We start from the raw sequence: 14407 nt of genomic DNA, 5'->3' as shown, positions 1-14407 counted from the left end.
TGAGTAGAAGGCAAAGTGAGATCTGCTCAGCAATGGACCCAGCTGAACAGCCTTGCTCAAAAGTGGCTGGGGACTGGAAACCCAGGGAGAGGCAGAGAAGTTCCTGAAGGAAGAGGAACCTTTTGGGAAAGCCTCCTCTTCTGGGCACCTTACAGTGGAGGAAAAGAGAGACCTGGCTCTGCCTTTCCTCTGCTCCCACTGCAGCTCCTCTGTGGGGTGGGTCTGACCCTGATGAGGTTTTGGGCTTTATTTTGGGTTGAGATTTACTAAAGAATAGTTCAGAGTCTTTGCTCCCCACCCAGTAGCCAGCTTTCCTTGTTTTCTGGCCACGAGCCTGGAGCAAGCAAGGCGAGAGCTGGCCCTTCCAGCAGGGAGGGGACAGCAGGGACAGGGGGTCCCAGCCAGCCACCAGTGCCACTGGGAAAGGCAGCTGGGGCCAGGAACCCGCTCTGAATGCAGTCATGCCCCTGCAGCAGTGTCAGCCAGTTAGCAGGGACTGATTTGTGATTGGTTTCTGACCATGCCCAAGCAGTCAGAACTCACTTTGATGAGTTTCTCCCCTCAGCTCTGGCCTGCAGCTGGTCCCCACCAGCATCAGTTCAACATTTTTATTAAAAACCACTGCAAACTCCTGCCAGGTCACAGCAATAGGGAACCATTAACCCTCAGAGTCCCAGGGAAAGCTGGAACATGCCCAGGGAGCCCTGGGATGAGTTTCCCTGCCCTGTCCCTGCTGCCTCTGGAGCTCCAAGCCCCAGGGGCAGAGGGTGCAGGCAGCAGGGGTGAACAAAGCCCCTCTCCTGGCAGGAGCCCTCTGCCCAGGCTCAGAGGCAGATTCTGTGTGCCTTGGCTCTGTTTCCATGGCAATTTGCTTGGGAGCACCTCTGCAGAGGGAGCATCCCCAGGGGATGGGAGCAGAATGGGCTGCAGGGCTGGGTGGTGCTGCTGGGGCACTTGGGCATGGAGAATGTGGGGAAGGAGCAGGCTCTTGGACTTCCACTTCAGTTCTTTACTTCCATTCAACTTCCAAACTGCTGCTTTTCTCCTGTGCTGGTGGGATTTACAGCCCCCTGGCCACCCCACTCCCCCCCAGCTGCTCTCTCCTGTGCCCCACCTGGCTGTGGAGGAGCTCTTTCAGCCAGTAGGTCCCAAAATAAAGGAGCAAACACTGCTGCCAGCCCATGACAGGGACAAACCAGCCAGGCAGGAGCGTGGGGACATTGGCTTGGCCACCAAACCAGCTGAGGGGGTTCACCACTGTCATAACCCATGCCTGTGCAAGGCAAAACCTGCATGCAAATCAAGGTGTGCCAGCAAGCAAAGCTCAGCAGCAGAGCCAGGCTTTAGAGCCAGCAGAGCACCCAGCAGTGATGCAGCTGTGAGGACAGAGCTGAACTGCACTCAGGTGAGCTCCCTCAGCCCAGGGGGTGGTGGGTGTAAGAGCCTGGATGAGGGATGTGGGACTCCAAGCAGCTCTCCAAAATGCAGTTTTTTGTACCCAAGAGTTACAGCAGTCCAGGGCTGTGGGTGACAGAGCTGTGCCCACAGCTGTCAGCTCCAGCTGCAGGCAGGCCTGGAGACCCTTTGGTTTTGGTTACAGTGCATTCTAGACTTTTCTTTGCTGAGCACCTTAATACAGTAGAACCAATCTATACCTCAACTTTTACCTATAGCCTGTCATAACTACTCTAATTACCCAATTCATGTTTCTGTTCTCCAGTCACTCACAGTCAGTACATCACAGTTCAAGCCAGAAGTTGTTTTTCAGTTTTCTTGCAGTAGAAAATTCTGAGACCTTTTTTCTACTTGCCACATGGGCAGGCTTGTCTGCCTGTGCTCTCTTTCTGCTTGGTAAAAACATCTTCTTGTCTGGGGTGGGTTTATCCTTTGCTCTAAGCCATAAAACCCCTTCTAACTAACAGACCCTTTGCCTCCTTGGTTACCCAGTAACACTGGCTCAGCAATTCTTTTCTTCTATATCAAAACTTGCTTCCATCTCTATTCCTTCTTCAGATTCTGCTTTCAAAAATCTTTCTGACAAGCACACATATCTGTGAGACTTTCTTGTCAAACTTTCATCCTTCCCCATCTGGGGTTTAGCCTGGTTTGGGAAAGGCTGGAGGTTTGGGAGTGGCTCAGGCGCTCCTGTCCTGCCCTCCAGCAGCTCCAGCTGCTTCCTGACCCCCCCAGGCCCCTCTGGCACAGAGGTTCTGCCAGCCCAGGTGGGATAAGGAGAGAAGAGGGACCCAAGGCTGTGCTGAGGCAGCTGGATCTGCGCTGGGGGATCAGGGGAGGTCAGGCTCCCATGCAGGCAGCAGGTCCCTCATGGCCTGGCTGTGCAGGAGCCTCTCCAGCCTCCCCAGCCATGGGATGCTGCTGCTGGGCAGAGGTCAGAGCCTGAGCCCTGCTTTCTGCTGCTGGACCAGGGCTGAGCATTTCACCCCAGAGAAAAACCAGGTGTGAGAAAGCAAAGCATAACTCGGGGCAGGAGGCTGAGGAGCAGATAGGCTTTGCTTTCTCTTTTTCTGTCCCAGCTTCCAGAGCAATTTGCAAGAACCCTTTGACAGTCATTCTCCCTGCAAGAAAAACTGGCATTTTTACAGATGATTAAAGGATTATTGCTCTTAGACAGTGCTGTAGACACACAGGTGGTGTGGGGGTAGTGCAGATCAGCAGCCCTGTCCATCTGGCTGTGGCTCTGCCTTGGCTTGACCAGCCCTGGGGTGGGACATTGGGCTGATGATGATGAGTGTGAGCATCATCACCTCCTGGAACAGCACTTGCCCCTCAGCTTTGTCCCTCTCTGCAGCTCATCAGCACCATGGTGGCCCTCAGTTGGTGCCCTTGGCACCAAGTCCTCACACACACAGCTCACCTGGGCCACTCGAGCTTCTCCTGAAGGTCACTGCCATGACTCAGGGGGATTTCTTCTCCCTCCAGGCCTCCTGAAATCCATGAAGCTCATTCAGCAGGGAGAGGTGAGCATTAAGGATGTGCCAAACACCAGCAGAGAGTATTTTGAATTCCTTCCAGCACTGTAAAGATGGGGGGCTCAGCAGCAGGCTCTCGGGGCCCTGGCTGCTGCTGGCCTTTGCTGCTCTGGGGTGCCCTGGGATTTGCAGAGACACAGCCACCCCCTTCTGCCCCTTCAATGAGGAAGGATGAGGCACTGAAAGCCACCCAGCTCTGGGCAGTGCCTCTGCTCAGCTGCTGCCCTGGCTCCAGTGCCTCTCACCAGTCCTGGTGGCCATGGGAGGTTCTTGTCAGCAGATGCTCCTCTCTGCTGCTTCCAGAAATGTGCTGTAAAGCACTGTAATGAAAAATGGATAGAGAGAGGCCTCCAAACACTGCTCTGCCAGCAAATACCTGCTCTGGGTCTCCTTCCTGCAGCCTCCTTTCAGAGGAGGCACGAGAGGCAGAGAGCATCAGGCCCTTGAAGGTCCCTCCAGTGCCCCGGGAGCAGACCTGGGCTGGGTTCTGCTGCTTTACAGCTGAGCTCAGCACAGGGCAAGGTGCAACCTGTGGTGTGAAGCCCCATTTTCATTCACAGCCCTGCCAGGAAGCTTGTTAATCTGCTTTGCCCTGCAACAGCCCCGTGGTGCAGCCTGTGGGTGCCCCAGGGATGAGTGGGGGGGTAAATAACTCAGTGGTGCTCCTGCTGAGCAGCATCTTCCTGCCCATCATCCCCAGCTGGGCTTCTCCCACGTGGAAACTGGGCCAGAGCAGTCAGCAAGCCTGGGGTGAAGGGAGGGGAAGCAGGAGCAGCTGATGTGCCCAGGACAGCCTGTCCCTCCTGATGATCAGCACCGTCGGTAAACATTCGGTGCATGGATGCAGAGGGAGCCCCCTGAGGTCTGTGCTGGAAGAGCCCTGTTCTCACAGCTCTGCTGAGGCTGCTCGGGGCCCCGTGGAGCTGCTCCCCTCTGCAGAGCCCCCCGAGCCCCTGCAGGACCCAGAGCCAGCAGCTGTGGGCTGGTGCTGGGCAGAGTAGCCCATCTCAGACAGGGCTTGGTGCCCAGCCGCAGCCTCTGCTCCTGCATCCTCTGCTCTGACCAACACATCCCTGTGCCCAAACATCCAGAAAACACCAGGAAGGGAAGGATTTGGGACCACAGCCCTGGCTGGGAGCGCTGGTGGCACGGTGCCCTTGCAGCACTGCTGTTTGTCCTCCTGCCAGAGGCACCGAGAGCCTCCAGGAGGATTCTCCAAGGCCAGTGGCTGCAGATGGGAGGGCAAAAGCCAAGCAGCACTCAGAGCTGACAGCTCTGCATCTGGCTCCTGCTCTGAAGGAAGTAATTAACAGGAATAATCACCCAGGAGCAGCAGCACACCCGGGAGGGGAGCAGGGTTCGTCATCACTGGACAGGGGGTGGTACCACCTTCTCCAGGGGCAGAACAGCAAAAGGCAGATTAGTGCAAAAAACCCAAAAAAGGGAGAGAAAAGGAGGTTCCAGGCAGAGCCTGGGGAGTTTCCCTCCATACCAGGCACCAGGCAGATTTTTCAGAAGAGATTAAATAATTCAGTGGTGGCCTGGCAGGGAAGCAGCACCATCATGTTCTGAATCTTTCGTCTTGCCGAGCAGGGATCAACTGCCCCAGCTCCTGATGAGTGAGATAAGGGGCACAAAAAGTTCCCCTGTGGGATTGCTGGCTGCCTCCATCACTGGGACCCCTGAGAGGGAGCAGGGCCAGACCTGGCACTGTTACCTCCTGTGCATGGGCTCTGCAGCACGGGGGCACCTCCCACTGCACCAGCCTTGCTGTGTGGTCTCAAAACTCCTCCTCACCCGGCTGCCACCTGCAACACCCATTAGGGAGCAGAAAAATCCTAATAAAATTAAATGAAAGCATTGCTGGGAGCTTGCAGGCACCCTTCTTCCTTGCACCCCCAGCAGGGTGTGCTCCCCAAATGCCACCCCATGGGGGGACAGCATCAGGCAGGTACCAGCAGCAGGATCCAGGATCCTGAGTGGGGACGTGGAGCCTCTCAAGGCCCAGTGGGGAGTGGCAGCCACTCTGCCTCCTCAGCCGTGCCAGCAGACTTGCAGATGGATGTTAAAGGCATTTAAGGTTTAATTTTTTATGGTGTCTGACAGTTTATTTTTTAATTAAAGCTGTGCCCATGTGGGAATAGCTGGAGCTGTTGCTCCTGTGGCTGCGCTGCCCTGGCAGATGCTCGTGGTTGTGTTTCACCCACAGGTTTGGGAGAAGAGCAGGACGGCCTCTGGGGGCACAGCCCTTTCCTGCTTATTTCAATAAAAATGCTCAGGATGCCATCTGTGCCTCCTAAGAAAGAAGAACTGAAGAAACTCCTCCAGGCTCCATCACCTCCAAGATACCAGGCACAAGAAGTCACTAAAACCCATCCTTACAAATCCTTACAAATGACATTGCACACACTGCACCCTGCAGTGGCCTTTCTAGTGCTTCTGGGGCAAAGGAGGATGAAAAATCAGTCCAGGATGAAAAATGCTGCCCATTTCTGGGAAAGAGGAACAGAAGAGCTCCTGGTTGGGGTGCTCAGCACAAGGCAGTGGGCACTGCTGGAGCAGTCACCCCTTGCTTTGCCGTTCACACCAGCCCTGCTCTCAGCCAGTCGCTAAAACCTGGCATGAAAGAGACTTAATTATGTTAGCAAATGGCTCCCAGGAAATAATTAACTCTTTTATGGGAGTGACCTCATTAGGCACCATTAAACCGGGCAGAAAAGGAGCCATCTGGTGCCTCTGACATCACTGCTCCAGCCGGGGCTGGGATGCGGCCACGTCCGCCCGCTCCTCCCGGGGTCACCCAGGGGTGACTTTCCTGTCCCTACAGCCTGGTCCCAACACACGGCCCCACATCTGTGCCGAAGGACACCCGGGTGACAGCACAGGCACAGGACAGCCCGTGCCAGGGGAGCCCAGGAGCAGTTCCTGGTGCGGGAGATGCGATCCCTGCACGGACCTGCCACGCAGCAGTGAAGGTGGAGGAATGCAGATCCTGAAATCCTGAAGGAGTCAAGGCTGGGAACACATCTAAATCAATAACCAGGCAGCCCAGCACAAATGGAGATAATTAATTACCTCTTAGTGCATTGTTTATTATTGCAGGGATTTATCATTTTCTATCATGATTCATTATTTTCTGCTTGCTCCCTTCTGCAGCTCCTCATCCCTGGTGCTGAGTCAACTCCAGCCCTGGGCAAATGTCTCAGCAGGGAAAAGCAGCCCTGCAAAGCTGCTTGGTGTCCAGCATGCCTGCAGCTCCTCCTGCTCCTGAGGCAGGGAAAATGAGCAGCTCCTTTGGCTGGATATGCTGCACCCTTGTCACTGTTAGGTCGGATGTGACGTCCACACGTGACCAGGGTCCAAGAAGAAAAATGTATTTTATTCTGCATGTTCTCCAGCTTATATACTCTTAAGAAAGCATGATCTTAAATCATTAACTACATCACAATAACTTATTGTATTCATTGGTGCAAAGCAATTAATGTCAGTATCATTGGCAAAAGTTCTACAAAAATTTTGAGAAGCACGTATACACATCTACCGAGGCACGCAGTCTGGCTTGCAGACATTCTCATGTGTCTTTTCTAATCTGTTTCCATGCTGACAGCCTTGTCTTCTTCCTTGCTATGGATACACTCAAAAATCACCAGTTGTTATTTCTTCTATTAACTCAGCTTTGCTTGCAGGCCAGCTGTCAGGCCCCTCCATGCACCCTCACCTGCCCATGGCTCTGGTGGGGGTGGGAAGAGGGGCTGCACCCAGGGCAGAAAGAGCCCAGGCACCTTCCCCACAAAATCTGAATTTGTGGAAAAGTTGTTGAAACTGAAGGACAGTGGGTATTGGTTTTCTTAGCTTTTACAGAGATGGGGTAACTGAGAGGCATTTTAAAAGATTTTATTTTAATTCTCAAAACCTACACAAAAAGCTCACACAACCTTATACATCCAGATCCGAACACTAAAATAAAATGTACTAACTTTAAAAAAACCCATACAATAAAAATAACATTATTTTTTTAAAATTAAAAGAAAACCAAATTTCAACAAATTTCAAAATAGAACCTTGCAAAAAACCTAAATATTTTAAAAATTAAAACTATAAAAATACATTATAATAAAACCATATAAAGAAAACATATTAATTAAATATTAAAATAATAACATTATATTATTAATAACAAAAAATTAATGAACTAAAACATTTATAAAATATTATAACCAAAAAATAAGTTAACTTCAGATGGAATGGCATCGAGTTTTACATTTCTTGTGTCTCACTATTCATTGAGACTCATCACAGAATAAAATCTTTTAAAACACCTCTCAGTTGCCCCGTCTCTGTAAAAGCTGAGAAAAGCAAGAGGTGGGGATGGGATGGGATGGGATGGGATGGGATGGGATGGGATGGGATGGGATGGGATGGGATGGGATGGGATGGGATGGGATGGGATGGGATGGAGCAGTGGGATGGGATGGGATGGAGCAGTGGGATGGGATGGGATGGGATGGGATGGGATGGGATGGGATGGGATGGGATGGGATGGGATGGGATGGGATGGGATGGGATGGGATGGGATGGGATGGGATGGGATGGGATGGGATGGAGCAGTGGGATGGGATGGGATGGAGCAGTGGGATGGGATGGGATGAGATGGGATGGGATGGGATGGGATGGGATGGGATGGGATGGGATGGGATGGGATGGGATGGGATGGGATGGGATGGGATGGAGCAGTGGGATGGGATGGGATGGGATGGGATGGGATGGGATGGGATGGGATGGAGCAGTGGGATGAGCCAGGGCTGGTGCTCGGCTGGAGGCAGGATGAGGGATGAGGCAGCAGATGGAGCAAACCCCAGGCCTTGGTGCCCCTGCCCGGCTCCCCCAGCATTCCAGGAGCCCGCAGGTGGAAATTAGGCAGCAGCAGTGCCTAAGTGTGAGCATGAGGAAACACAGCTGGAAAGTGACTCTTGTTTCTCCCCACCTCCCACCAGTGAGGCTGCAGTCTGTGATTGTGTTTTACCAGAGAAAGCAGCAATATTTGCCCTGTTAGCTGCCCGGCACTGCAGTGGGCGGCCCGGGGCTGGGAGCTCTCCTTTGAGCGCAGTAATTCCATTTACTGCACCCATCGCCGGGGACAGCCCGGGACAGGTGAGATCTGCAGTTTCCCGGCTGGAAGCTGCTCCAGTCTCAGGTTCCACAGCAGGACCCCGCTGGTCCCTGTTCCCCACGGCTCCACAGGTGGGGTTGGCCAAATCTGGGGTGCCCTGGGCTTAGCCCTCTTTGGCACCCACGGCAGCAAGGCAGCCTGCAAAGTCCGCCTTGCCTGCCAGTCTCTCTGCACTTAAAAATGCACTTTAAAGTTTCGTTACAATGAGAAAATCCTTTCTACCAGCTGGGAATAAACTGGGTGACTCGATTGTTTTCTCCAGGTGTGTTGGTCCCCCGTGAGACACAGGAGCTGATGTCAGGGCTGGTGGCTCGTCCTGCTTGTCGCTCCCAAAGCCCCGTGTCGGGAGCAGGGACAGAGCCCCGGGGAGCCAGCAGGGAGCAGGACACGAGGGCTGCTGACAAATGGCACGGGGCTCAGAGCACGGGGCTCAGAGCATCGCTCCTGCAGGCGGCAGGAGCCGGGCTGGCTCCGCGCTCGCAGCGAGCTGCGGGAGGAGGCTCGGCAGGGCTGAGAGCGATTGCCATCTAGGGGTTTTGGGGAAAGCGGTGCCCTGACCCTACAGACACAGCCCGAGCCGTCAGCACCGGCCCGGGTGACACGGGGGTGCTCCACGCGATGGGTGACACGGGGATGCTCCGGGACCGGGGGGCCCGTGATGTCCCCGGAGCCCCCCGGCCCTGCACGGCGGCGCTGGGATGGCTGCGCCCGGCCAGAGCACGGAGGAAAAGCTGATGGTGGCTGGGATAGAGCCATGGAGGTAAAGGGTGGAAGGGGACCTTGAAGATCATCTCGTCCCAAGCCCCCCTGCCATGGCAAGGACACCTTCCACTGTCCCAGGCTGCTCCAAGCCCTGTCCAGCCTGGCCTTGGACACTTCAGGGATCCAGGGACAGCCACAGCTGCTCTGGGCACCCTGGGCCAGGGCCTGCCCACCCTCACTGGACAATTTTCTTCCTAACATCTAAGCTAAATTTCTTCTCTTTAATTTTTACCCATTCCTCGTTGTCCTGTCACTGCAGGACCATGGGGCCCCAGAGGCTGCCTGGAGAAAGGACAAGATGTGGGCACAGCCTGGGGCACGCACAGGGCTGTTCTGTGCCTGTTCCCAGGCCGTGGGCACCTGCCCAGTTCTGACCTCTCTGCCCAGGGACAGCTGTGGGCTCTGCCTCGTGAGATGGTGAAGTGCAAAGCTACTCCCAAAAGGATCAGCTCCCAAAGATGCTGCCCCTAGATCCGTATCATTCAGTATGGCATTGCTCCTAAGGGGTTTTTAGTGGCACAGTGGCAAAACTCATCTGTCCTCTGGCAGTGTGTGCAGCCTCCCTCCTCTGGTTTTGTTGTGCTCAGCAAGAGCCGGGTGCGGGGTGGGTTTGATTTGATTTTTTTTTTTTTAGATTAGATTTTTTTATTAGATTTTTTTCTAGATTAGATTTTTTTTTTAATTTTTTTAGATTCCTAAAGTCTTTTAGAAAAGGACATTTGAGGCTTCCCTGCTCCTTGGTGTCCTCACAGAGCCTTTCCTGCCTCTTCCAGAGCAGCGTTTTGCAGCTGTGGAACCAAGGGGGCACCGGCTGCTTTCAGGAGCACGGATGAATTTAATAAAGGTCTGGGCGAGTCTGTGAAGCCGCGGCTGCCTTGTGGCACCTGCAGCCCCGGGGCTGGTTCCCTTATCGCTCCCTCATCGCTCCCTCATCGCTCCCTCATCGCTCCCTCATCGCTCTGTTTGTCTGCGGGCCGGGGCTGTCCAGGACCCGCTCTTTGGGTGGGAAATGGGACTTGCCTCTCTCCTCCTGCTCTCTGAAGCATGAAATGCTCATTTTTTATAAAGCACGGATGTCGGGAGAGTCGGTTCCTTTATGTTCCATGCTGTGCTGAGCTGCGTGTGGAAATGTTCCCAAAAGCCCAAATCCTGCTGTTAAACTTCTGTGTTTTGCTTGAAACTCTCGAGGAAAATTGCTGCTTTCCAAAATCCCGTTCTTGCCTCCCTTCGTGTTAAAAAACCAAAGTGAGAAAGGTGCATTTGGCACAGGCTCCAGCCCTGCCCCGTGGCTGGGGGGCTCAGGGTGACCTGTCCTGGCTCACTCAGGTCTCCCTGAAGGGCTGCACTCTGGACAATGTGATTTATTTTTTTGCCAGTCCAGTGCCTGAGGGCTCGGTGGTGCCCTAACTACCCTAACTCAATTGAGAAATTTAGGTTTTTAGAGAAGAATTAAAAATCTCTCATGCAATATATGTGTTTTAAGAATCCATTAGCAAAGGGAGGATTTTATGCACATTTCTATCAAAGTAAACCATGGTTGAAATTTGCTGTTCCTCTTTTCTGTGTCCTGCTGGGTGTTGAGTTATCTTTGGTAGCACATCCTTACCTGTCAGTCCCTTGCCCAGGCAGAGCTGAGTCAGACCTCAGCTCACAAGTGTTTAGAGTTGTCCCCAGCATCCCTGTCCTGCCGAGGAGGACCAGGAGCAGCATTTTGTGTGGCTGCAGTGAGGGCTGCAGGGAGCATCACTGTGTTGGTGATGCCTCGTGGCACCAGCACCCCAAGCCCCTGGTTTAGAATTATCACAAATAAATACATATGTTAGCACCAAAATATAAATCTGGTTTGCTCAGCCACTCCATAAAGGCTTTGTTTTCCCATCCAGCCATGGGGTAACTTTTTATTTTTCTGAGACTCAGCAGCAGCATTTGAGGGTTAAACCACCAAAACCACCGTGAGTGGAGCTGGAACAGCTGCTTATCCTCACTCCTCCTGGAGCTTGAAATGGAACAGAAATCTAGGTTTCATTGTCACAACGGGCTGTGGGAAGGGTCAAATCTGGATTTTTGTGATGTGGGGTGTCACTCAGCAGCCTTGGTTTGGGCTGTGAGAGGGGGAGAGCAGCCCCTGCCCACTGTGTCTGTGCAGGCAAAACTGTTTCACTCTGCAGGTCAAACTGAGTTTGATTTGCAGCACATGGCAGTGCCAGCTGGGCATCTCCAACTCCTGATGTTTATTTTCTCAGCTTTAACCTCCATTTTCTCCTCACAAGTTGTTCACAGTTGCCACTAATGCAATTACTTTAATTTAAATTGATATGAGGAAGAAATTCTCTCCTGTGAGGGTGGGCAGGCCCTGGCACAGGGTGCCCAGAGCAGCTGAGGCTGCCCCTGGATCCCTGGCAGTGCCCAAGGCTGGGTTGGACAGGGCTTGGAGCAGCCTGGGACAGTGGGAGGTGTCCCTGCCATGGCAGAGGGATTTGGAACATTGATTCCTTCTAACCCAAACCATTCTGTGATTTTATGATTTGGGCACCGGTGGAAGTTTCAGGTTCTCCTTCCAAGGGCTGTTCCCATCAGAAATTGTTTAGAGTGCAGGATTCTGGCTTGTCCAGACTTTGGAGTTTTAAGTGCTGAAGAGTTCCAGGAATGTCACTTCTTAGCAGCAGGGACAGCAATTTCTGCCCCACTACACATCCCATCTCTGAGCCAGGCAAGCCCCACACTGGGATGGCTGAGAGGGCACCAGAGGCTCAGAAAAAAGGGAAAACAGAAGGATTGGGAATTGCTTAATTAGGAACAGTTTTCTCCTTTAGTGTTCTGCAATTACTTTGAGGTCAGGAGAATTATTAGTAATATTAATGGCTGTATTTCCAGAGAACTAAAGGTAATAGTACCCTAATTGGGCTGTACTGTCCAGCACTAATTGCTGAGGGCCAGCAGGCAGCTCATTAAGTCTTCCAGCCCTTCTCCCTTGGCAAATCTCATTTCTCCTGAGTCCACATCCCAGGTAATGTGGCTGCAGAGGGTTAAAGGGTGGGGATGAGCACACCAGACCAAGGAGGCTGAGGCTCTCAAGGACTCTGCCTCTGCTTTCAGCCTTCCAGCCATGCCAGTGACATCTCAGGCCTCCTGCCTTTGGTTTGTGTCCCCCGTGGGCAGGGAGAGCTGGTTGCTGCTGGAGGTGGGCCCAGGTGCAGGTGGTTTGGCTCTGAACAGGCTGGGATCTTGTTCCAAACCCCTCTGCCCTGGGCAGGGACAGCTCCCACCATCCCACTGCTCCAAGCCCCATCCAACCCAGCCTTGGGCACTGCCAGGGACCCAGGGGCAGCCCCAGCTGCTCTGGGCACCCTGTGCCAGGGCCTCACACCCTCACAGGGGAGAATTTCTTCCCAATATCCCCTCTAAACCTACCCTCTGTCACTTTGAAGCCATTTCCCTGGGTTCTGTCACCACATTCCCTGTTCCAAAGTCCCTCTCCAGCTCTTTTGGTCTCTTTTAGGTACTGGAGGGCTGGGTGCTGCAGCAGGGAAGTGCTGGTGGTTCCCACAGGAGGACAAGACAGGGATTTTCCTCCTGCCAAAGGGAATGGATGTGCAGACAGGGATATTGTGGCTGTCAATGAACATGACCCAGGCATCATCCTGTCCTTTGGGGTGACCAGCAAAGGAAGAGCCACCAAAATGCACTCAAAATACTGAAATAAAGAACTGAAAAGCTGCAGACAGGAGGGGTTCTTTCTTATTTTTGAGTTCTGAAATGCAGCAACAGGAAACACAAGGGTAGAGAGACACAATGAAGTTCCCAACCCGCCCATTTATGTTTGAAAAAAAATGACAAGGGAGGAAAAGAAAATTTCATCAGGTACAATTAGGTTCTCAAAATTACCAGTTTTTATAAATTGCATGTATTTATGTGTGTGTGTATATATATAAAAGCCTTATATTTAAAAGATTATTGCTCCTTCTGGCAAGGCATCAATGACAATTTTCCTCTCCTGTTTACCTCCACAGTACAAAGTGAAGATTATCTCATTCCAACGTCACTCTATATAAATAGCACTGTAAAAGCACCTTTACAGGGCCAGTGTTTTGCTGCCATTTTATATTATTCTTCCTTACAGAATCCAGATAAATGCTCCAAAATACATAAAATGCTCCAGTTTTGCCTTGGGGAGCAGGAAGGGGAGGCACAGAGTTGTCACTGGTAAAGGTCCTGTGGCACTATGGAATTTTGCTTTTCTCTGGAGGTGTTTAACAGCAACAACAGGCAAGACTTTACAATAAATAGAATAATGCAGCCCTTGGGAATGTGCTGTACTCACTGTGCACTGTTTCAGCTTCTAACTCCCTCCTCCCACCCATGGGGCTGGCGTGGAATCAACCACTACACTTAGTGAGGATCTGGAGCAAAGGAGCTTTTTCACCTAAAGGCTGGAGCCAACTGAGAGGGGGAAAAAAACCCCAAGCAACCAAAGCAAAACCACCAGCCTTTTCATTTTTATCCCCTTTTAAGCCCCAGCTCTTGGCAGGCTGAGTAGCAGATAATGGGATGGAAGGAGGTGCCTTTCCCTTGCAGGTGTTCAGCAGATGCAGCAGCAGAACAGGGATGGCCTCTGGGAGGTGTTTAAGTCCAAGTGGGCTGGTCAGCAGCAAAGGTGAGGGCACGTGGAATCCCAGTGAAATCCCAAATCCTCCCTGCATGGCTCCTGGCTGCTCCCCACAGAGCAGGGGCTGGATCTTTGCTGTGAAATGCCCAACTCCTCCTCTCACACCCCTGTGCAGATGGGTCACACTTGTGTTATTAAGTAAAGCAGCTATTAGCCAGCTCCTGGAGCTGGGGGGTTTTGTCTGGCCAGGTTGGGGGTTTTGGGGGTTTTTTTGGTGGTGGTTGTTGGTTGGGTTTTTTTGTTTTCTTTGGTTTGGGTTTTTTTCGGTTTGGTTTTTGTTTGTTTTTCGTTTTTGTTTTGAGTTTTTTTGGGGTTTTTTGTCTTCTTGTTTCTGCTCTGGCACGCCAGAGAGATTTATAGAAACAACATCAAAAGGCCTGAGAGTGGAGGGGATGGATGTGCTGAGCTGACCACTGGCCCCAGGATTTGTCAGGCTGGTATTTATTACAGCAGGGGAGGTGACAGCTATGTTAAGATCAAACTCAAAAGTCAACAGTGAAATTGCATCAAGGCTGGCCACTTTCAAGCAGCTTCCCAGTAATCCCTGCTCCCTCCCTCCGACAGCACCAGGAGAGGGGAGAGATAAATGAGGAGGCAGCAAAATGCACCAAGAATACAGGAACAAAAAGCACAAGGGTCTAGTGCAGGCTGTGATGTGGAAAAGACTCCCAGGGCTGAAGGCTGCTCGTGTGCTGATGCCCTCAGATGTCCGGGAAAGGGAGCAGGCATCAAAGGAGAGGTGGCTGTCACCGCAGCTCAAAGTGCTGCGAATCTGCTGTTAAAAGGTGGGAGCTGCGGGCAGCTGCAGGGCCGGCCAGA

The sequence above is a fragment of the Haemorhous mexicanus genome, chromosome 14, assembly GCF_027477595.1.
Source record: "Haemorhous mexicanus isolate bHaeMex1 chromosome 14, bHaeMex1.pri, whole genome shotgun sequence".
Classification (NCBI taxonomy): Eukaryota; Metazoa; Chordata; class Aves; order Passeriformes; family Fringillidae; genus Haemorhous; species Haemorhous mexicanus.
The sequence above is the reverse complement of the archived record's forward strand: the minus strand, read 5'-3'. Positions refer to the sequence as shown.